The following is a 24,972-nucleotide window of genomic DNA, read 5'->3' on the forward strand; positions in this document are numbered from 1 at the left end:
ACAGACCAGGTTAAAAAAAGAAGAAATACGCACACATCTTTTCAGACATTGTCAGAAAAACACAGCACAGGATGTGAATTTGTGCAAAAACCAACACGACACATTCCCTTTCTAAAGATATTCTAGAGATAATTAACAGCTCTACCTTACTCTGACCTCCATTGTTGACAATCACCATCCCCTTAATAAGAATTTCATTTGGCCTGAGTGACACATGTCACTGACACACACACACACACACACACACACACACACACACACACACACACACACACACACACACACACACACACACACACACACACACACACACACACACACACACGACAGTAAATGATGATCAGTCAGACGGGGACTAACTAATGCAGCGGCAGAACACAACAACAGATAGCTGAATCAGACTAAAGCCCAGCTGTCCACTGTGTGGCAAGGGCAGAGAAACAAGATGGGCAGCCTAGTAAATATTATTGAGTTTCTCCAGTGTGTAACGAGCCTGAGCGTAACAGGGAGCCTGCTGATAGTTTGCTGTAGCCGCTCGATAATGTCTCTTTAACAGCCTTGATCGCTCTTCAGGGAAGTGGGCCGCCTCAGCGTGTGAAACGTTTACATATCATTATTGTCACCTTTATAGGGCTCATATTACAGGCCCCACTAATGCAGTCGGCCTTAATGCGGAATCCATTTACAGAATAGTAATGATGGAATGGGGGCCTTGCCTAGGTGACGAATCACATCGGTGGCCATTGGAACGACTGTAAGCTACATAAGCTCTCGGTCTCTCTCGCTTGCCAACGGAATAACAACCTGGCTGAAGGATTAATGGAGTGAAGAATGTGTGCAATTTTGGCACCATCACACAGTTCAATGGAAATATACCCAACGACCGGCATTAAATCCCCTAAACTGTCTGACAATTTTACAGCCCTTTGCTCGGAGGATTGTGAAAATATACACTGAACAAAAATATAAACGCAACATGTAAAGTGTTGGTCCCATGTTTCATGAGCTGAAATAAAAGATACCTGAAATGTTCCAAATTTGTTTACATCCCTGTTAGTGAGCATTTCTCCTTTTCCAAGATAATTCATCCACGTGACAAGTATGACATATCAAGAAACTGATTAAACAGCATGATTATTACACAGACACACCTTGTGCTGGGGACAATAAAAGGGCTCTCTAAAATGTGCGATTTTGTCACACAAAAAAGATGCCAAAGATGTCTCAAGTTTTGAGGGAGTGTGCAATTGACATTCTGACTGCAGGAATGTCCACCTGAGCTGTTGCCAGTGCATTTAATGTTCATTTATCATAAGCCACCTCATTTTAGAGAACTGGCAGTACATCCAAACCGGCCTCACAACCGCAGACCACGTGTATAGCGCTGTGTGGGCGAGCGGTTTGCTGATGTCAAACCGCTCATGGTTATGGTGTGGACAGGCATAAGCTATGGACAAGAAACACAATTGCATTTTAATGATGGCAATTTCAATGCACAGAGATACCGTGATAAGATCCTGAGGCCCATTGTTGTGCCATTCATCCACTGCCATCACCTCATGTTTCAGCGTGATAATGCACGGCCCCATGTCCCAGTTCTTCCATGGCCTGCATACTCACCAGATATGTCAGCCATTGAGCATGTTTGGGATGCTTTGGATCGCCGTGTACGACAGTATGTTCCAGTTCCCGCCAATATCCAGCAACTTCGCACAGCCATTGAAGAGGAGTGGGACAACATTCCACAGGCTACAATCAACAACCTGATCAAATCTACGCAAAGAAGTTGTGTCGCGCTGCATGAGGCAAATGGTGGTCACACCAGACACTGACTGATTTTCTGGAGCAAATTGGCCAGGTATACCGACTGACTAGAGAGGTAGCAGGAGGCTAGCAGCCAAGCCTCTCAGGCAGCACTCCTTGTAATGACTTCTGCCGTAACCTTCCGGGGCCTCGTCAGGGTTCTAAATTACCATCTCTCATTGGCAGCACTGGTGCTCCCAACTTTAAAAAGTTAGGAGCACTTCAAATAAGTTTGTTTTAATTCAAATCAAAATCAAATCAAATCAAATCAAATTTTATTAGTCACATACACATGGTTAGCAGATGTTAATGCGAGTGTAGCGAAATGCTTGTGCTTCTAGTTCCGACAATGCAGTAGTAACCAACAGTAATCTAACCTAACAATTCCACACTACTACCTTACACACACACACAAGTGTAAGGGATAAAGAATATGTACATAAAGATATATGGATGAGTGGTGGTACAGAACGGCATGGCAGATGCAGTAGATGGTATAGAGTACGGTATATACATATGAGATGAGTACTGTAGGGTATGTAAACATAAAGTGGCATAGTTTAAAGTGGCTAGTGGTACATGTATTGCATAAAGATGGCAAGATGCAGTAGATGATATAGAGTACAGTATATATACATATGAGATGGGTAATGTAGGGTATGTAAACATTGTATTAAGTGGCATTGCTTAAAGTGGCTAGTGGTACATTTTTACATAATTTCCATCAATTCCCATTTTTAAAGTGGCTGGAGTTGAGTCAGTATGTTGGCAGCGGCCGCTAAATGTTAGTGGTGGCTGTTTAACAGTCTGATGGCCTTGAGATAGAAGCTGTTTTTCAGTCTCTCGGTCCCTGCTTTGATGCACCTGTACTGACCTCGCCTTCTGGATGATAGCGGGGTGAACAGGCAGTGGCTTGGGTGGTTGTTGTCCTTGATGATCTTTATGGCCTTCCTGTGACATCGGGTGGTGTAGGTGTCCTGGAGGGCAGGTAGTTTGCCCCTGGTGATGCGTTCTGCAGACCTCACTACCCTCTGGAGAGCCTTACGGTTGTGGGCGGAGCAGTTGCCGTACCAGGCGGTGATACAGCCCGACAGGATGCTCTCGATTGTGCATCTGTAGAAGTTTGTGAGTGCTTTTGGTGACAAGCCGAATTTCTTCAGCCTCCTGAGGTTGAAGAGGCGCTGCTGCGCCTTCTTCACAACGCTGTCTGTGTGGGTGGACCAGTTCAGTTTGTCCGTGATGTGTACACCGAGGAACTTAAAACTTTCCACCTTCTCCACTACTGACCCGTCGATGTGGATAGGGGGGTGCTCCCTCTGCTGTTTCCTGAAGTCCACAATCATCTCCTTTGTTTTGTTGACGTTGAGTATGAGGTTATTTTCCTGACACCACACTCCGAGGGCCCTCACCTCCTCCCTGTAGGCCGTCTCGTCGTTGTTGGTGATCAAGCCTACCACTGTAGTGTCATCCGCAAACTTGATGATTGAGTTGGAGGCGTGCATGGCCACGCAGTCGTGGGTGAACAGGGAGTACAGGAGAGGGCTCAGAACGCACCCTTGTGGGGCCCCAGTGTTGAGGATCAGCGGGGTGGAGATGTTGTTACCTACCCTCACCACCTGGGGGCGGCCCGTCAGGAAGTCCAGGACCCAGTTGCACAGGGCGGGGTCGAGACCCAGGGTCTCGAGCTTGATGACGAGTTTGGAGGGTACTATGGTGTTAAATGCTGAGCTGTAATCGATGAACAGCATTCTCACATGGGTATTCCTCTTGTCCAGATGGGTTAGGGCAGTGTGCAGTGTGGTTGCGATTGCGTCGTCTGTGGACCTATTGGGTCGGTAAGCAAATTGGAGTGGGTCTAGGGTGTCCGGTAGGGTGGAGGTGATATGGTCCTTGACTAGTCTCTCAAAGCACTTCATGATGACGGAAGTGAGTGCTACGGGGCGGTAGTCGTTTAGCTCAGTTACCTTAGCTTTCTTGGGAACAGGAACAATGGTGGCCCTCTTGAAGCATGTGGGAACAGCAGACTGGGATAAGGATTGATTGAATATGTCCGTAAACACACCAGCCAGCTGGTCTGCGCATGCTCTGAGGACGCGGCTGGGAATGCCGTCTGGGCCTGCAGCCTTGCGAGGGTTAACACGTTTAAATGTTTTACTCACCTCGGCTGCAGTGAAGGAGAGCCCGCAGGTTTTGGTAGGGGGCCGTGTCAGTGGCACTGTATTGTCCTCAAAGCGGGCAAAAAAGTTGTTTAGCCTGTCTGGGAGCAAGACATCCTGGTCCTCGACGGGGCTGGTTTTCTTTTTGTAATCCGTGATTGACTGTAGACCCTGCCACATACCTCTTGTGTCTGAGCTGTTGAATTTCGACTCGATTTTGTCTCTGTACTGAGACTTGGCCTGTTTGATTGCCTTGCGGAGAGAATAGCTACACTGTTTGTATTCGGTCATGCTTCCGGTCACCTTGCCCTGGTTAAAAGCAGTGGTTCGCGCTTTCAGTTTCACGCGAATGCTGCCGTCAATCCACGGTTTCTGGTTTGGGAATGTTTTTATCGTTGCTGTGGGTACGACATCGTCAATGCACTTCCTAATGAACTCGCTCACCGAATCAGCATATTCGTCAATATTGTTGTTGGACGCGATGCGGAACATATTCCAATCTGCGTGATCGAAGCAGTCTTGAAGCGTGGATTCAGATTGGTCGGACCAGCGTTGAACAGACCTGAGCGCGGGAGCTTGTTGTTTGAGTTTTTGTTTGTAGGCTGGAATCAACAAAATGGAGTCGTGGTCAGCTTTTCCGAAAGGGGGGCGGGGGAGGGCCTTATAAGCGTCGCGGAAATTAGTGTAACAATGGTCTAGTGTTTTTCCAGCCCTGGTAGCACAATCGATATGCTGATAGAATTTAGGGAGTTTTGTTTTTAGATTAGCCTTGTTAAAATCCCCAGCTACGATGAATGCAGCCTCAGGGTGTGTGGTTTCCAGTTTACAAAGAGTCAGATAAAGTTCGTTCAGGGCCATCGATGTGTCTGCTTGGGGGGGAATGTATACGGCTGTGATTATGATTGACGAGAATTCCCTTGGTAGATAATGCGGTCGACATTTGATTGTGAGGAGTTCTAGATCAGGTGAACAGAACGACTTGAGTTCTTGTGTGTTGTTATGATGATCACACCACTTCTCGTTAATCATAAGGCATACCCCCCCGCCCCTCTTCTTACCGGAAAGATGTTTGTTTCTGTCGGCGCGATGCATGGAGAAACCAGCTGGCTGCACCGACTCCGTTAGCGTCCCTTGAGTTAGCCATGTTTCCGTGAAGCAGAGCACGTTGCAATCCCTGATGTCTCTCTGGAATGCTACCCGTGCTCGGATTTCATCAACCTTATTGTCAAGAGACTGGACATTGGCGAGTAGTATGCTAGGGAGTGGAGCGCGATGTGCCCGTCTCCGAAGCCTGACCACGAGACCGCCACGTTTTCCCCTTTTTCGGCGACGCACAGGGTCGCCGGCTGGGATCAGATCCATTGTATTGTGTGGAAGGCAAGACACTGGATCCGTTTCGGGAAAGTCATATTCCTGGTAGGAACGATGATGAGTTGACGTTAATCGTATATTCAGTAGTTCCTCCCGACTGTATGTAATGAAACCTAAGATTACCCGGGGTACCGATGTAAGAAATAACACGTAAAAAAACAAAATACTGCATATTTTCCAAGGAACGCGAAGCGAGGCAGCCATCTCTTTCCGGCGCCTGTATCTAATTGATGGAGATACAGCCTATATTTCTAGCTACTTCTGAAGAACATGTTGTGCCCTAGAAACTAACATGAAACACTGTCAACACATACGTTTAATATCAAATCTAAAACGTTGACACGAACACCTGTCATTGAAATTACAAAGTCATTTGTGGAATATTAGGTTTCTAAATTGTGTAAAAGCACACTTTTCGTATTGAGATGCATCACATTGAAAATTGTACACAGTCTCTTTAAAAACGTCAGGTTTGTGACAACCACATGCAAGATAACTGCCATTCATTCATTGCTATGATCATTGATCTCCTGAAGAAGCTATCCCTTTTCCTTTCTTTCTGTGGCCCCAAATGTTTGGGTTATACTGGTAAAGTAACCAGGTTGTTAGCCAGCTAGCCAATGAAGTAACATCGAAACAAAGTGTAAACAAATGGTTAACAACGTCGACGCACGAGTAGTTTTAGAACGGCCCATGACATGGTTTATGGATGTAAAATGTGGTCCCGGTGATCCGCTGTATAGAAAGAAAAAAATATTACACCGGTAATATAGGTCAGATCATTTGAGCTAGTTGGGCTAGATGCAAGCCGTTTTCGCTGTAGTAATGGTGCTACCATGACACGTACGAGTCTGGACTCGCTTGTTTCACTAGGGCACTCAGGAAACAACGGTACAGCGTAGCCTCATCATTACAATTATTAACTGGGAGATTTTTTTCATAGTCGCACAGTGCTCCCCCAAAAAAACTCCTGGTCACACATCACAATATTTAGTTGCATATCCGACCAAATTGGCTACACTTTAGAGCCCTTGGACTCGTACATACTCTCGCATTAGGGCACAAACAAACCATTTTGAAGTCCTGGGCATTTTAATTAGCCGCTGAAGTATTTGCACACAATGTAGTCAAAGGTATTGCGTGTCGTAAATTATGATTACCGGCGGGGAGGTTTGTGTTTCTGTAAAACTTTTTTTAACAAACGGGGATTTTTTTTTAAACACAAACAAGTCACAGCAGCTAGTGTCAGGTCTGTAATCTTCCTCTGGCGAGTAGTGGAGCCAGAGCAACACGGGGAATAGAGAGAGGGGAAAAGTGGGAGGAGATAGAACCGATTCAAGCCCACTGGATGGCACTTGAGCCCATTCCCACACAGGGCCTGAAAAAACAGCACTGGGGTCAAGGGTGTGTTATGTGTTAATAACATTTAGACTACGTTACCCAGCAGGCTATGCGGGGGGGGGGGGGGGGGGGCTATGTGGGGGGGGGGGGGGGGGGCTATGCGGGGGGGGAAGAATGCCTCGCATGGCTAAACAAGGAGTTTTCTAGCTGAAGTATATGTTCATTAAAAGTAGTTAAACCTACGCCCCGGTTTGTCATTATACAAGGAACAAACATAACAAAAGGGTAAACACTGGATCGGTGTCATATATTTTTTATGTAGTGTGTGTTGCTCTGGGCGTGCAACCTCTTTCTCCACCATGGTTACCCACACCCCATCACAGATCCCCAATAGATTAAAAGGCTTTTGTTTACCGCTTCTCCAATACACACACACCACCCTCTGAAAGATCAGGTTAGAGCCAAAATCTGCCTCTTGTACCTCTAGATCACCTCTAAACACCCTTCTGCTCAGTCCGCTTAGTTTGAGTGTGATGTCTGTTTGACTCTGTGCCTGTGTGTACGCACACCCGTGTACGGTGTTGTAAGTCGCTCTGGATAAGAGCGTCTGCTAAATGACTTAAATGTAAATGTAAAACCCTAGGTGCCGTTCCACGACGGCTTAGCGTCCTGATACTACACCAAACAGCAATATTACACCAGCTGCCTGCGACTAGTGCGATCATCAGATAAGTTGTGTGCCAATCTCTCATTGTGTAGATAAATAACCCCCTCCCCCATGTCAAAGCAGAGGAGAAACTGGGGGTAAAAAAATAAATAACTAATTAAGAGTGAATTCACAGGCCCTGGTGCCATATGGGTTTCGATGAATCATCAAACAACGGAGAGGAAGGCTCTGTCCCAAATGGCATCCTATTCAAATCAAATATAATTGGTCACATACACATGGTTAGCAGATGTTAATGCGAGTGTAGCGAAATGATTGTGCTTCCAGTTCCGACCATGCAGTAATATCTAACAAGTAATTAACAATTTCACAACAACTACCTTATACACAAGTGTAAAGGAATGAATAAGAATATGTACATATAAATATATGGATGAGCCATGGACGAACGGCATAGGCAAGATGCAGTAGATGGTATAGAGTAAAGTATATACATATGAGATGAGTAATGTAAACATGATATAAAGTGGCATTGTTTAAAGTGACTAGTGATACATTTATTACATCCAATTTTTAATTATTAAGTGGCTAGAGATTTGAGTCAGTATGTTGGCAGCAGCCACTCAATGTTAGTGCTGGCTGTTTAACAGTCTGATGGCCTTGAGATAGCTGTTTTTCAGTCTCTCGGTCGCAGCTTTGATGCACCTGTACTGACCTCGCCTTGATGATATTTTTGGCCTTCCTGTGACATCGGGTGGTGTAGGTGTCCTGGAGGGCAGGTAGTTTGCCCCCGGTGATGCGTTGTGCAGACCTCACTACCCTCTGGAGAGCCTTACGGTTGTGGGCGAAGCAGTTGCCGTACCAGGCGGTGATACAGCCTGACAGGATGCTCTCGACTGTGCATCTGTAAAAGTTTGTGAGTGTTTTAGGTGACAAGCCACATTTCTTCAGCCTCCTGAGGCGCTGTTGCGCCTTCTTCACCACGCTGTCTTTGTGGGTGAACCATTTCAGTTTGTCCGTGATGTGTACGCCGAGGAACTTAAAACTTTCCACCTTCTCCAGTACTGTCCCGTCGATGTGGATAGGGGGATGCTCCCTCTGCTGTTTCCTGAAGTCCACGGTCATCTCCTTTGTGTTGTTGACGTTGAGTGTGAGGTTATTTTCCTGACACCACACTCCGAGGGCCCTCACCTCTTCCCTGTAGGCCGTTTCGTCGTTGCTGGTAATCAAGCCTACCACTGTAGTGTCGTCTGCAAACTTGATGATTGAGTTGTTGTTCACCCATGACTGCATGGCCACGCAGTCATGGGTGAACAGGGAGTCCAGGTGAGGGCTGAGAACGCACCATTGTGGGGCCCCAGTGTAGAGGATCAGTGGGTTGGAGATGTTATTTCCTACCCTCACCACCTGGCGTTGTCCAGTCAGAAAGTCCAGGACCCAGTTGCACAAGGCGGGGTCGAGACCCAGGGTCTCAAGCTTAATGACGAGTTGAGGGTACTATGGTGTTAAATGCTGAGCTGTAGTCGATGAACAGCATTCTTACATAGGTATTCCTCTTGTCCAGATGGGTTAGGGAAGTGTGCAGTGGAATGTGATTGCGTCGTCTGTGGATGTCACGTTCTGACCATAGTTCTTGTGTGTTGTGCTTGTTTTAGTGTTGGTCAGGACGTGAGCTGGGTGGGCATTCTATGTTGTGTGTCTAGTTTGTCTGTTTCTGTGTTCGGCCTAATATGGTTCTCAATCAGAGGCAGCTGTCAATGGTTGTCCCTGATTGGGAATCATATATAGGTGGCTTGTTTTGTGTTGGGGATTTGTGGGTGGTTGTTTCCTGTCTCTGTGTTTTCTCTGCACCAGCTAGGACTGTATCGGTTTGCCACTTTTTGTTATTTTGTATTTGTAAGTGTTCTCTGTTTATCATTTAATTAAACATGTTGAGCACTGGCTACGCTGCGTGTTGGTCCGATCCCTGCTACACCTCCTCTTCTCTTGAAGAGAAGGAAGGCTGCCGTTACAGTGGACCTATTGGGGCGGTAAGCAATTTGGAGTGGGTCTAGGGTGGAGGTGATATGATCCTTGACTAGTCTCTCAAAACACTTCATTATGACGGAAGTGAGCGCTATAGTCGTTTAGTTCAGTTACCTTAGCTTTCTTGGGAACAGAAACAATGGTGGCCCTATTGAGCATGTGGGAACAGCACACTGGGATAGGGATTGATTGAATATGCTCGCAAACACACAAGCCAGCTGGTCTGCACATGCTCTGAGTACGTGGCTAGGGATGCCGTCTGGGCCGGCAGCCTTGCGAGGGTTAACACGTTTAAATGTTTTACTCACGTTGGCTGCAGTGAAGGAGAGCCCATAGGTTTTGGTAGCGGGCCGTGTCGGTGGCACTGTATTGTCCTCAAAGCGAGCAAAGAAGCTGTTAAGTTTGTCTGGGAGCAAGACATCGGGGTCCGCGATGGGGCTGGTTTTCTTTTTGTAGTCCGTGATTGACTGTAGACCCTGCCACATACCTCTCGTGTCTGAGCCGTTGAATTGCGACTCTACTTTGTCTCTACTGACGCTTAGCTTGTTGGATTGCCTTGCAGAGGGAATAGCTACACTGTTTGTATTTGGTCATGTTTCCGGTCGCCTTGCCCTGATTAACAGTAGCGGTTCGCGCTTTCAGTTTTGCGTGAATGCTGCCATCAATCCACGGTTTCTGGTTGGGGAAAGTTTTAATAGTCGCCGTGGGTACAACATCACCGATGCACTTGCTAATAAACTCGCTCACCGAATCAGCGTATACATCAATGTTGTTGTTCGACGCTATCCGGAACATATACCAGTCCACGTGATAGAAGCAGTCTTGAAGCGTGGAATCAGATTGGTCGGACCAGCGTTGAACAGACCTGAGCACGGGCGTTTCCTGTTTTAGTTTCTGTCTATAGGCTGGGAGCAACAAAATGGAGTCGTGGTCAGATTTGCCGAAAGGAAGGCGAGGGAGGGCTTTGTATGCGTCGCGGAAGTTAGAGTAACAATGATCCAGGATTTTGCCTGCCCGGGTCACGCATTCAATATGCTGATAAAATTTAGGGAGCCTTGTTTTCAGATTAGCCTTGTTAAAATCCCCAGCTACAATAAATGCAGCCTCGGGATATGTGGTTTCCAGTAGATAGTACACAGTACACAGTACATTCCAGTACATAGAGTCCATTGAAGTTCTTTCAGAGCCATCGAGGTGTCTGCTTTGGGGGGATATACACGACTGTGATTATAATCGAAGAGAATTATTTTGGTAGATAATGCAGTCGGCATTTGATTGTAAGGAATTCTAGGTCAGGTGAACAAAAGGACTTGAGTTCCTGTATGTTGTTATGATCACACCACGTCTCGTTAATCATAAGGCATACATCCCCGGCCTTCTTACCAGAGAGATGTTTGTTTCTGTCGGCGCGATGCGTGAAGATACCAGGTGGCTGTATAGACTCTGATAACGTATCCCGAGTGAGCCATGTTTCCGTGAAGCAGAGAATGTTGCAGTCTCTGATGTCTCTCTGGAAGGCAACCCTTGCTCGGATTTCGTCTACCTTGTTGTCAAGAGACTGGACATTGGCAAGTAGTATACTCGGGAGCGGTCGGCGATGTGCCCGTCTACAGAGCCTGACCAGAAGACCGCTCCGTCTGCCCCTTCTGCGGCGCCGTTGTTTTGGGTCGCCTGCTGGGATCCGATCCATTGTCCTGGGTGGTGGACCAAACAGAGGATCCGCTTCGGGAAAGTCGTATTCCAGGTCATAATGTTGGTAAGTTGACGTTTCTCTTATATCCAATAGTTCCTCCCGGCTGTATGTAATAAGACTTAAGATTTTCTGGGGTAACAGTGTAAGAAATAATAAATAAAAAAACAAAATACTGCAGTTTCCTAAGAACGCGAAGCGAGGCGGCCATCTCTGTCGGCGCCGGATGTGTGGAGGATGTGTCCCTACATAGAGCACTATTTAGGGGATAGGGTGCCTTGTGGTACACACATGAAGAGAGGAAAATGATGAATCCTGGTACAGTCCCCCATTCTAACCTCATTTCCATCATGCCTTGTACTCCCGTCCTCTCCATTTAGCCCTTTAGCCCCGAATGCCTCTCCACGTTCCTCTTTTAATATCCCGACAGCCACAGCAGGTAGGCCCAGGGGAAGTGAGGGATCGATAAATCTATCAAATTACGGCAGAGTTGATTTAAAATGGCGGCTCCCATGCCAAAGACACTTCAAAACACAAAGAGATGCCTCTCAATGACAAACGGAAGTGGATTTCCCCGCTTTGCTCTGCGATGGCTAGCGGCTGAGAGGGGTGTGAAATGATGCTAAAGAGGAAAGAAGGTGGCTAGGGAGATAGTGGAGTCCCTTGGCACTGGTTGTGCGGTCGCACGGACATACACTCAAACGGACAGACACCACAGACACACAAACACACGCAAGCAAACACGCACACGGACAGACGCGCGCACGCACACACAGTCGTTAACCTCACACCATATTCAGATTATTTATTTTGCCAGGTCGTTGTCTGATCACCGAGCTGGCGAGCATATGAGTCTGTTTGTTGATCTCCTCTTCCTCTTGCTCTGCATTCTACAGGATGTGGGGGTAGTCCATAAATAAAAAATATATATATTGCCTGGAAGGAGACACCAGAAAGCTCTGCCCCTCTTCATTCCTATACTTTTTCTCATCACATGGAGCCAGCCTTCCTACAATATCACCCTCTCTGATAAATGGCAAAAGCACAATCACCCTCTCTGGTCAGTGGAGGCAGTGGAGTGTGTTAGAGTTGATACTCGATGCGCTCTGGGTGTGAGTGAGAGAAAGAGAAATAGACAGAAAGAAGAAGATAGAAAAGCAAAGCCAAGTGTGTTTATGGTGATGATCAGTAGACTGTGCACAAGAGCAGATCATGACTGCACTGTAAAGTAAGTCTGTGTTCATGCGTGGGCACACATGCTTGCTAAAATGTAGCATACAAATAGTGTTTGTGCATGTGCTTGCCTGGCCCTGCAGTGCTGTCACCTCGTTGACACAAATCCATACTGACACATGGATTTGTGTCAACTGAGCAGGGAGGGACAGGATGGCAGGGGGTGAGGGGACAGGAAACAGAGGAGCATGAGGGTAGAGAGAGGGGGGTCACCCCATCAGTGCTGCAGGTGTGGGAGTCCTAACTACAGCTCACTAGCGTTTAACCCTTCACACAGCTCAGGGCCCGACTTCACCCCCCGCGAGCGGTTAAACACACACAGCAGCACAACTAGGGGGGGAAAAGAAAAAGGGCTGAAATAGCATGACTAACTGTGCTACAGCTATAGCGGTGTAGCCTGCCGGAAAATTCTGACTGCACAAAGCATAGACAATACACCGAAAGGGAAAGATCGAGGCAGATCAATCGTGTGATTTCAATGAGACCGATATCTTTGTCAAATTACATCTGTTGGCTTCTGTTGAGAAGGACAGAGCTCCACTGGCACCAGTTGAGGCCATTGGTGTGTTGTGTGGAGAACAATAGATGTGTCATTGCAGATGTAAAGCTCTCTATTGTAGCCATCAGCGCAGACAGACACGGAGGATGTCAATAGCTGATTTCCATAAGCGGAGGGCCCCGCGTCCTCGCCTCTGATTGGGTCGGTGTAGGAAGATGCCGCGTTCCGATGGCTTGCATCAGTTGGCACTTTGGAATTATCCCGCTCCGGAATTATCCATCTCTCGCCATAAAAACCCACTCCATGTCTCTCTCTGTTGCTAGGGATCCAATTGGGAGCTCCAAAGAGATGGGGCACACAGGAGAGAATTGAGCTGCTCAAGCGTGTCCGTTACGCCAGATAGCGCCACAATCTAATACCGATCCCCAGACGCTAAGGGATATTATATCTAAAAGTACAAATTCAATATGGCCAACTTTCAGGCCTGCTGAGGGTTCGATTCAGTCGCATGGAGAGAATTTATATTCCAATAGGGGCATTTTGGCAGGCCACCGGCCCATGTGTCATACAGAGAGTGCAAACGATTTCCACTCATACCGAGTTTTAATTGCACGGCGCAGGGATCAATAGAAGCGTGGTGTGTTTAACTTTCAGTTTACGGCGGGAAAGGTCAGTGTCATAAATATCTCTCCGTGATCTGGAGAGGAGGGAGATCGGGAGCTGGAGGAAAGAGAGAGAGATTGGGAGAGAGAAAGAGAATGAGTCAGTCTCCCCCTGACTCGTTATTGGGGAGAGAAAAAAAAACAAGGTCCTTATTACGATTCTCAGAGAGTAATGGGCACAGAATGAGAGCCGGGCAGAATCAACTCCTGGAGTTCAGAGGGGTCTGTACGCCTACTTTAATCACACTCATTATAAATGCTGCAGTCCAGGTCTCCGTGGACAACTCAGCAAATGAGTGTTGAAGGCAGCTTTAAACCCCCTACTTTGCATCAATAATTCAGGACCCAGAGGCTATTTAGTTTTAACAGATTCCAAATCCTCATTCCCATCATCTGCTTTAAACCTCAACGCCTTTTAAGAGCACTGTGGATCTAGTCAACATCATCGCCACTTAGTACCGACACAGCATGTTTCTGCATAGTTCGAGAGAGAGAACACAGAGGAAGTACAGTGGGAGAGTGTTTCCTTAATAGACTAGTGTGGGATAATGTTTCTAATATTTTGTGTTTGGTGGGAGTGCGTGATGCCTTGATCTAAGAAATAAAGCTCGGGTCAGATGAGTTCAGGAAAAAAACAGGAGACAAACCGAGTGGGAAGACATGAGCGGCGAAAGGCGAGGTTTCTTTGTATGATTTTTCCCCGAGAGGCACACACACAGCCGAGCACTTTTGACAAGTACTCCCACAGTGGCCCTGATGTATAGTGTGTTGAAACATGTTAGACTATTGTAAGCTGCAACATATTTTAGGGGAGAGCTTTTGGTGGTGTAGCCTACAATAAGGTTTCTGTCAGCAACTTGTGAGCGGGCCTCCTAGGAGGGCATCATGGAGGATACCTCTCATCATGGGCTGGCTCCCTGTCATACAGTAGCATGGATATGAGGCCGCTGGCTCGAAGAACAATAGATAGCACTGCCAAGGCTTAGCCTGGCCTAATTATCTTCAGGGCCATAAGCACACTTACAAATCGCTAAAGGAGATCCACACAGATACAATTACAGTGCATTCGGAAAGTACTCAGACCCATTCACTTTTTCCACATTTTGTGAAGTTACAGCCTTATTCTAAAATGTATTAAATACATATTTTTCCTCATCAATCTAGACACAATACCCCAATAAGAAATATGTGCAGACCCTTTGCTGTAAGACTTGAAATTGAGCTCAGGTACATCCTATTTCCATTGATCATCCTTGAGATGATTTTACATCTTCACTGGAGTCGCCTGTGGTAAATTTAATTGATTGGACATGATTTGGAAAGGCAGACACCGGTCTATATAAGGTCCTACAGTTGACAGTGCATGTCAGATCAAAAACAAAGCCATGAAGTCAAAGGAATTGTCCATAGAGCTCCGAGACAGGATTGTGTTGAGGCACAGATCTGGGGAAGGGTACCAAAAAAAGTCTGCAGCATTGAAGGTCCATGAGAATACAGCCTCCATCATTCCTAAATGGAAGAAGTTTGAAACCACCAAAACTCTTCCTTCTGCTGGCCGCCCGGCCAAACTGAGCAATCGGGGGAGAAAGGTCTTGGTCAGGTAGGTGACCAAGAACCCGATGGTCACTCTGACAGAGCTCCAGAGTTCCTCTGTGGAGATTGGAGAACCTTCCAGAAGGACAACCATCTCTGCAGCACTCCACCAATCAGGCCTTATGGTAGAGTGGCCAGACGGAAGCCAATCCTCAGTAAAAGGCACATGACAGCCCGCTTGGAGTTTTCTAAAAGGCACCTAAAGGACTCTCAGACCATGAGAAACAAGATTCTCTGGTCTGATGAAACCAAGATTGAACTCTTTGGTCTGAATGCCAAATGTCATGTCTGGAGGAAACCTGTCCCAATCTCTACAGTGAAGCATTGTAGTGGTGGCATCATACTGTGGGGATGTTTTTCGGCGTTAGGGACTGAGACTAGTCAGGATCGAGGGAAAGATGAACGGAGCAAAGCACAGAGAAATCCTTGATGAAAACCTGCTCCAGAGCGCTCAAGACCTCAGAATGGGGCGAAGGACAATGACCCTAAGCACACAGCCAAGACAACGCAGCAGTGTCTTCTGAATTTCCTTGAGTGGCCCGGCCAGAGCCCGGACTTGAACCCGATCGAACATGTTTGGAGAGACCTGAAAATAGCTGTGCAGCTGAATACGTATGTAAATGTCATATTTCTGTGTTTTTTTCTAAACGTACACCATTCTGGGTATTGTGTGTAGATTGATGAGGGGGGGAAACAATGTAATCCATTTTAGAATAAGGCTGTAACGTAACAAAATGTGGAAAACGTCAAGGGGTCTGAATACTTTCTGAATGCACTGTATATGGAATAGGGTGCCATTTAGGACGCAACTTGTGTTCTGAACACACAACAACACTGCCCCAGTTGCTGCAGATATAACTTGCCTTCTTGAATACAAAACTAACGGCCAAACATCCCAGAATGTGTATGGCGTGTTTTAATGGAGTGTCCTTAACCTGCCAGTTATATGTTCTAATCTCGTGGTAGTAAATGGTCATCCCAGCCTTGGTTCACGGAAAAGCACCTTCCTGCATATTAGCAGTGATTTGTTAATTATTCCTGTATTATTGTGATGATTGTACATGCAGATCAGTGTGCATTTGAGGGAGAGAGAGAGCATGAACCATGCTCCTTTGAACAGTTTTGTTTGACAGGACCGGTGAGCTCCCAGTTAACAACAAACTTTCTCACAAATTTAGAGAGTCTCATTAGGTCATTAACTATCATTTCATAGGCATGTTCCTGTGATGTGCAAGTAATGTTTCCAAGAGACCATCTCCTTAATTCCGATTAGAATTTACCCAGAACGTGGTTACCATGTTTCCATAATTTAAGATATTAATGTTACACGTTTCATGAGAATGTTGCAAGAATGTTCATGTATCCAGTTCTCTGTGGGTTAGAATATCCCATCAACGTTCCACCAAACGTACACAGAACATGGTTGCTATGTTCTCAGATTAGATATTAATTTGTAAAATTTTATTTTCACTTTTAATTGTAATTTCTTGTCATGTCAACATATTTCAATCCCACTTTGTAACACAACAATATGTAAAAAATTATTGGGGTGTAGACTTTCTATAGGCACTGTGTGTGTGTTGGTCATGTGAGACAGCTAACCAATGGCAGTCGTGAATTAGACGCCGCCAGTGTGCCTTGACCGCGGACATAATGGTCATGGCTAGATGGGAGACTGTGTCAAATTGACGTCTAATAAAGTTCAATCATTTTTCATTCTAGCTAAACAGAACCATTTTCATAACCTTAATCTAATTCTCCTAACCTGCTACATTAATTCGCTTTACCTGCACCGTAAGTTATCCTAACCTGCTACGGAAAGTCAACTCTGACAAACTGTAACCCATCTAGTAAAAATAGGACAGAATCAGAACGCCAATTTCACTCAGCCTTTATCAATGTAGCCTACCTATTTGTACATCTTTCCTTCATTGCTGACATGTAGCCGACACGATAAAATGGCCAGCAGAAGTATTTACGGTAATTATGATGTTAAATTGTTACAATGTTGCCGATTGAACGCGATACAAATTGAAGTGAATATGATTAGAGTGTAGTTTACTACACTGTCTGTAAATAAATATTGATCATTGAAAGAAGTGGAGGGCCCTCAACCAACGTGAGTCGAAGTGCAATCAAAAAATGTAATCCTAATTGAAAAGAAAAAGGCAATACGGGCACATAAACCCTGGGCATCTTTTTTGTTTTGTTTTTCATAGTCAGTAGAAAGGCCTCTTTAGTGTCCTAAGTTTTCATAACTGTGACCTTAATTGCCTACCGTCTGTAAGCTGTTTGTGTCTTAACGACAGTTCCACAGGTGCATGTTCATTAATTGTTTATGGTTCATTGAACAAGCATGGGAAACAGTGTTTAAACCCTTTACAATGAAGATCTGTATTTTGATTTTTACGAATTATCTTTGAAAGACAGGGTCCGGAAAAAGGGACGTATCTTTTTTTGTTGAGTTTACAATAGGTTAGACTACTATGGTGAACGAGCGACGCCCTTTTTCATTTTTAATAAATATTGATTACCCATTCATTTGTCTTTGCCTGCAAATTGTCCTCATAAAAGATAGGCTATATCCTATAGGCCTATGCTAAATATAGCAAGTGTCGCTGTAGTTATTCTTGCTGCTTCCAGTTCAGTAGCCATACCTGCGAGATCAGGTGCGCGTATGGGCTCAATTAAATAAAGTAGGCTATAGCCTATGCATGGGCAGAGAAGCACAGCGCAGTTCTCTTTCCAAGGAAATGTACTTCCTAAATAGGCCTATAATTAGACTATAGTTTACTACATTGCCTAGACATAGGCCTAAATATTGATCACCCATATTTCTCCATCTAAAAACCTTACCACTCCTAAAATGTAGGCTGTAAAAATAGCTCAAGAGAAAGTGCAACTCTCCAGCATTGCTCTCTTCAAACTACATATAGCATATTGGCTGATATTGCCCAGAATCTCTGGTAATTTAATTTCTTAAGATGATTTTGCGCATTTGATATTACTTATAAGGTGTAACATTGCTGGGACCATGGCTGGCAAGTGTGTTGCGTCACATATGCCTAAAATAACATTGTGGGACTGCGGTTGGGTTTGAGACCAGTTCTTGCCAGCGGGTGTGGGCGGGAGCGGGATGAAGAAATCGGTCCCGTGCAGACCTCTACTGTGCATCAGGACAGTGAAGCCTGTAACATTACAGCTGTTTATTACTGTCAGTGTGAAAAATAGGTAATTAGCTAGGGAAACTCACAGATCAATAACGTTACATTGCCATACTAATGAAACTCACATTGCACTGAAAAAACGTCAGAATATCAAATCATCAATTGTTTGGCCGATGGGTTCATCGTTTGATTCAGGTCTACTATGATATAGGCAAAAAGAATAGCTAACGTTAGCCAACTTTTGGCTAGCTCTCTCTCTATTGGTACATCAACTGGCGAAAGCTAGCCAAATTCCTTTACTTCTGAAAAGGGACAAAACAAAGGCTACAAAAAAAATCTGTTCAAAACCACAGCTGTTTACTAACAGTAAAACTAATAATAGCCAACTCATATCGCTATCTGACAGATAACTAGAGTCTAGAGATGACTTGGCTGTGGTAGCTACTCGCTAGTGTAGCTTATTCATTCACCTAAGTCAACAGGGGATAAAACATTAGCTAACTTTATATGTCAGTTACAATACTAGCTCAGCACTGCGAAAAAAACACTAGTTTAGTATTTTTTCTGTGAAGTTTAACAGTAGTTTCCTTGCCAGCTACAGTTGAAGTCGGAAGTTTACATACACCTTAGCCAAATACATTTAAACTCAGTTTTCACAATTCCTGACATTTAATCCTAGCAAAAATGCCCTGTTTTAGGTCAGTTAGGATCACCACTTTATTTTAATAATGTGAAATGTCAGAATAATAGTAGAAAAGGATTTATTTCAGCTTTTATTCTTTCATCACATTCCCAGTGGGTCAGCAGTTTACATACACCCAATTAGTGTTTGGTAGAATTGCCTTTAAATTGTTAAACTTGGGTCAAACGTTTCTGGTAGCCTTCCACAAGCTTCCCACAATAAATTGGGTAAATTTTGTCCCATTCCTCCTGACAGAGCTGGTGTAACTGAGTCAGGTTTGTAGGCCTCCTTGCTCGCACACACATTTTCAGTTCTGCCCACAAATGTTCTATGGGATTGAGGTCAGGGCTTTGTGATGGCCACTCCAATAGTTTGACTTTGTTGTCTTTAACTTCTCTGGGATATGTGGGACGCTAACGTCCCACTTGGCCAAAAGCCAGTAAAAATGCAGCGCGCCAAATTCAAATAAATTACTCAAAAAATCTATCTTTCATGAAATCACACATGAAAGACACCAAATTAAAGCTACACATGTTGTGAATCCAGCCAACATGTCTGATTTCAAAAAGGATTTACGGCGAAAGCACACCAAACGATTATGTTAGGTCAGTACATAGCCACAGAAAAACACAGCCATTTTCCCAGCCAAAGATAGGAGTCACAAAAAGCAGAAATAGAGATAAAATTAATCACTAACCTTTGATGATCTTCATCAGATGACACTCATAGGACATCATGTTACACAATACATGTATGTTTTGTTCGATAATGTGCATATTTATATCCACAAATCTCAGTTTACATTGGCGCCATGTTCAGAAATGCCTCCAAAATATCCGGACAAATTGCAGAGAGCCACATCAAATAACAGAAATACTCATCATAAAGATACATGTTTTACATAGAATTAAAGATACACTTGTTCTTAACTTCTTTGGGATAGGGGGGCGCTGTTTTCACTTTGGGAAAAAATCGTGCCCAATTTAAACGGCCTCGTACTCTATTCTAGTAATAATATGCATATTATTATTACTATTGGATAGAAAACACTCTCAAGTTTCTAAAACCGTTTGAATTATATCTGTGAGTAAAACAGAACTCATTTTGCAGCAAACTTCCTGTCAGGAAGTGAAAAATCTGAAATTGAGGCTCTGTTCCAGGGCCTTCCTATTCATTTGCTTGAAATCTATGGATATACATGCACTTCATACGCCTTCCACTAGATGTCAAGAGGCAGTGAGAGGTGGAATCGGGTGTCTAGCTTGATCTGAGGTCGAATAAGAGCTCTTGGAATGACGTGACCACTATTTCCTTTGTTCAGCAAGGCGCGGGAAGGAACCCTGGATTGCCTTCTGAAAAGCTTTCGTTATAGACGGCTAATATCTCCGGCTTTGATTTTATTTGATACATGTGATAATATCATCGTAAAGTATGTTTTTTCAATATAGTTTTATCAGATTATTGAGTTTTGGCTTTTTCCGTTCTCTGCGTTTGGTGATGATGGACAGCTTCGCGCCACTTGGCTAGCTTTGGTTGCTAATTCGACAGGAGAAAAGGACATTCTAAAACCAAACAACAATTGTTCTGGACAAAGGACCCCTTGTACAAGATTCTGATGGAAGCTCAGCAAAAGTAGGAACCATTTATGATGTTATTTCGTATTTCGTATTTCTGTGGAAAATGTTTAGTACTATTTTCCGCCCTCATTGCAGGCGCTGTCTCGCTATAACGTAAGCTGTATGTCGTACTAAAGTTATTTTTAGAATTCTAACACGGCGATTGCATTAAGAACTAGTGTATCTTTCATTTGCTGTACAACATGTATTTTTTAGTAAAGTTTATGATGAGTTATTTGGTCAGATTAGGTGAGTGTCAGAAATATATCCGGAGATTCTGGGAAAAAGTTGCTACGTTTTCACAATGTATAACCACGGATTTCAGCTCGAAATATGCACATTTTCGAACAAAGCATAAGTGTATTGTATAACCTGATGTTATAGGACTGTCACCTGATGAAGTTTGTCAAGGTTAGTGAAAAATTATATATCTTTTGCTGTTTTTTTGCGATCGCTAACTTTTGCTGCTGATAAATGGGTTGTATTTTTGGCTATTGTGGTAAGCGGTAAGCTAATATAATGCTATATTGTGTTTTCGCTGTAAAACACTTAAGAAATCTGAAATATTGGCTGGATTCACAAGATGTTTATCTTTCATTTGCTGTACACCATGTATTTTTCATTAAATGTTTTATGATGAGTATTTAGGTATTTCACGTTGGTCTCTGTAATTGTTCTAGCTGCTTCGGTGCTATTTGTGATTGTAGCTGCAATGTAAAACTATGATTTATACCTGAAATATGCACATTTTTCGAACAAAACATAGATTTATTGTATAACATGTTATAAGACTGTCATCCGATGAAGTTGTTTCTTGGTTAGTGACTAATTCTATCTCTATTTGGGGGTTTTGTGCAAGCTACCTGTGCTGTGAAAGAAATGTCTGTGCTTTTTTGTATTTGGTGGTGAGCTAACATAAATATACGTGGTGTTTTCGCTGTAAAACATTTTAAAAATCGGACATGTTGGCTGGATTCACAAGATGTTTATCTTTAATTTGCTGTATTGGACTTGTTAATGTGTGAAAGTTAAATATTTCAAAAAAAGGCGCTCGTTTTACTGTGGATAGAGGTGAGATCTTGCATGGAGCCCCAGGCCGAGGGAGATTGACAGTTCTTTTGTGTTTCTTCCATTTGCGAATAATCGCACCAACTGTTGTCACCTTCTCACCAAGCTGCTTGGCGATGGTCTTGTAGCCCATTCCAGTCTTATGTAGGTCTACAATCTTGTCTCTGACATCCTTGGAGAGCTCTTTGGTCTTGGCCATGGTGGAGAGTTTGGAATCTGATTGATTGCTTCTGTGGACAGGTGTCTTTTATACAGGTAACAAACTGAGATTAGGAGCACTCCCTTTAAGAGTGTGCTACTAATCTCAGCTCGTTACCTGTATAAAAGACACCTGGGAGCCAGAAATATTTCTGATTGAGAGGGGGTCAAATACTTATTTCCCTCATTAAAATGCAAATCAATTTATAAGATTTTTGACATGCGTTTTTCTGGATTTTTTTGTTGTTATTCTGTCTCTCACTGTTCAAATAAACCTACCATTAAAATTATAGACTGATCATTTCTTTGTCAGTGGGCAAACGTACAAAATCAGCAGGGGATCAAATACTTTTTCCCCTCACTGTATGCTCAACTCCCCCGTGCTGGTCCAGCCAGCCTTCCAGAAGCTTTGCCTTCACACAGCCTGTCAGCCCGATCTGTGGTGTCCATGCGGTCCTAAATCCAAATTGTCTGAACACTCCAAACAGCCTACCCAACCGCTCCTAAAGCACACCTTTGCCGCTTTTTGTGTCACATTGCAATGATAAAACTGGGGGGGGACAAAAATGCAATTTCAGAATGTGGAGGGGACATGACCCCCCCCCCATCCCCAGTGAAAGTTGTGCCCCTGCAATTAGCAGTTTCTCGAATTCCAACCCCACAAACAATATCCTTCGCTTTCAGACTAGCTTAGACTCCCTGGTGTGACAGAGCAAATAACAATGGAAGTGCCAGATAGCTTGATTTGTTCAGATAACAGTGTCTGTGTGCGTTTCCACTCGGCTAAAGTGCCAAATTAGGGCATTATAAAGTTGCTTTCTTCTTCTTTTGTTTCCGACCCAGTTGAGTGAGCAAGCCGGCAGACGGCCAGAGTTCCCCCTCCAAAACTCCTTGGCAGCTTCCTGGAGACCTACCCTCATCGGAGCTATTGTATTAGAGATCTCAAGCATAAAAGGTGAACATTTGATCCCTCCACTCGCTCCACCTATGAAATGTCTGCAGCCATCAAATGAACAAGAGGAGGACTCCATTGAATGGCGAACAAGTGCAAAGATCTATTGGGTTCATTTAACTTTCCAGGGTTTCCGCACCATAGTGTCCTTTCACAGGACCAATTCGGAAAGTATTCAGGCCCCTCAACTTTTTTCCACATTTTGTGCTGCCAAAGGTGCTTCAACAATGTACTGATTAAAGTGTCAGAATACTTGCGTAAATGTGAAATTTCAGATATTTTATTTTATACATTTGCAAAAAATCAACAACAAAAAAGTTTTTGCCTTGTCATTATGGGGTATTGTGTGTAGATTGATGAGGGGAAAACACTATTTAATCCATTTTAGAATAAGGCTGTAATGTAAAACAAGGCTGTAATGTAACAAAATGTGGGAAGGGATCTGAATACTTTCCGAATGCACTGTATGTCTACACAGCTGGGAGAGGATTTCATCTCTCCCACACTACAGGACGTCTCACAAAAAACCCTATGGGGAATAAGGGCATGCCCGGAGCACACTTCCTGGTAATCCGTCTGGCCCCACAGCCTTGTGTATGTTGATCTGTTTACAGGTCTTACTCACGTCGGCTACGGAGAGCGTGATCACACAGTCATCCAGAACAGCTGATGTTCTCATGCATGCCTCAGTATGGCTTGTCTCGAAGCGAGCATAGAAGTGACTTAGCTCGTGTCACTGGGCAGCTTGCGGCTGTGCTTCCCTTTGTAGTCTGTAATAGTTTGCAAGCCCTGCCACATAAGACGAGCGTCGGAGCCGGTGTAGTATGATTCAATCTTAGCCCTGTATTGACGCTCTGCCTGTTTGATGGTTCGTTGCAGGGCATAGCAGGATTTCTTGTAAGCTTCCGGGTTAGAGTCTCGCACCTTGAAAGCGGCAGCTCTACCCTTTAGCTCAGTGCCCGACTGTTGCCTGTAATCCATAGCTTCTGGTTGAGGCCCCACTCCATCTTGGGGCTTCAGTTTCCGTGGGCCCCTCAGGGTTCTGGCCATTGAGAATCCAGGCAGCAGTCTTTTGTCAATGCTTTCTGCGTTTATGTCCTCCTCTGAAGCAGTAGATGCGATTGTGGACACCTCGTCTGTTTGTCACACCAGCAGGAAATTCACTGGCAGTATGATGTTTCAATGAACTATCTTACTCTTCTTATTAGTAGGATCTTTGACTCTGTAGATGTACACAGGGGTATTTCCATGTGATGACATACAGTAGACTGTTGAATCTCCAATCTCCAGGGTAGTACCTTTCACGCTCTTGCTATACTGCCTTGCTTTTTCTGAGCATCAGTGGTGTCGACTTGGGCGATCCTGACAGCCTCTTTCGCAGGTACTTTTGGAACGATTCAACATACTCGTCATGAGTCAACACGTCTTCGTTCCTTAATGTGCTTCCAAATACAATGTCCACTGGTAGCCGTGGAACATCAGGTAGAATGGCGTGAATCCTGCCGTTTCATGTTTGGTAGAGTTCTACAAGAAGGTGAGCGTCTATCATCTGGGGCCTTCTTTCTTTTGCTCTCGCTGGCAATGACTGGATCATGTTACTGAACGTGAGGTCGAATCTTTCCATCTGACCATTGCCCATAGGATGATATGGAATGGTATGGGACTTTTTGACTCTTGACACTTGTAGCAATTCAGAGGTTAAGGGTGTCGCAAAGTTCGCTACTTTGTCTAAGTGGATCCACTGGGGAAAACCATAGACACAGAATAACTGGTTCCATAACGTCCCAGTAACTACCTTTGCTGTCTGGTTCGGGCAAGGAAACGCGTGTGCCAGCTTCATAAAATGGTCTGTGATGGCATCATACTGCAGCACACCTTGCGGGCTGCCGCAGAATTCTATGGCACGTTATTTAAGTGTCAGCCATTAATGCTAGTTTGTGCTAGTTTGACCACCAGAGGGGATATTTGAGAAACATTTGACTTTTTAATATTGGCTGTAGTAGAGAATTTAAAACCTTTTTTTATTATTAAATAGTTAAATAAAAAAATGTAATTAAAAAATTTAAAACATTTTCAAGAACATAGTATATGGGATTGATTTGAAGACATGTTAATTTGATTAATATTATGGTGTTTCTCCAAGAAAAACAGAACCCTCAGGGTTTCCGTCAGGAAAATATGGCGCTGTACAAAGTGACCGGTCGGAAGTAGACAGTACTAAGGGCAAAAGAATCCTAACATTTCCACAC

At 44.3% G+C, this 24,972-nt stretch overlaps 1 protein-coding gene across 3 annotated transcripts in view; it reads right to left on the reverse strand.

Moving 5' to 3' along the window:
* The window catches only part of LOC139547567 (beta-1,3-glucosyltransferase-like), a 172,059-nt gene that overhangs the window by 73,427 nt on the left and 73,660 nt on the right, over positions 1–24,972 (reverse strand). The window lies entirely within an intron of this gene.

The sequence above is a fragment of the Salvelinus alpinus genome, chromosome 21, assembly GCF_045679555.1.
Source record: "Salvelinus alpinus chromosome 21, SLU_Salpinus.1, whole genome shotgun sequence".
NCBI classification, from domain to species: Eukaryota; Metazoa; Chordata; class Actinopteri; order Salmoniformes; family Salmonidae; genus Salvelinus; species Salvelinus alpinus.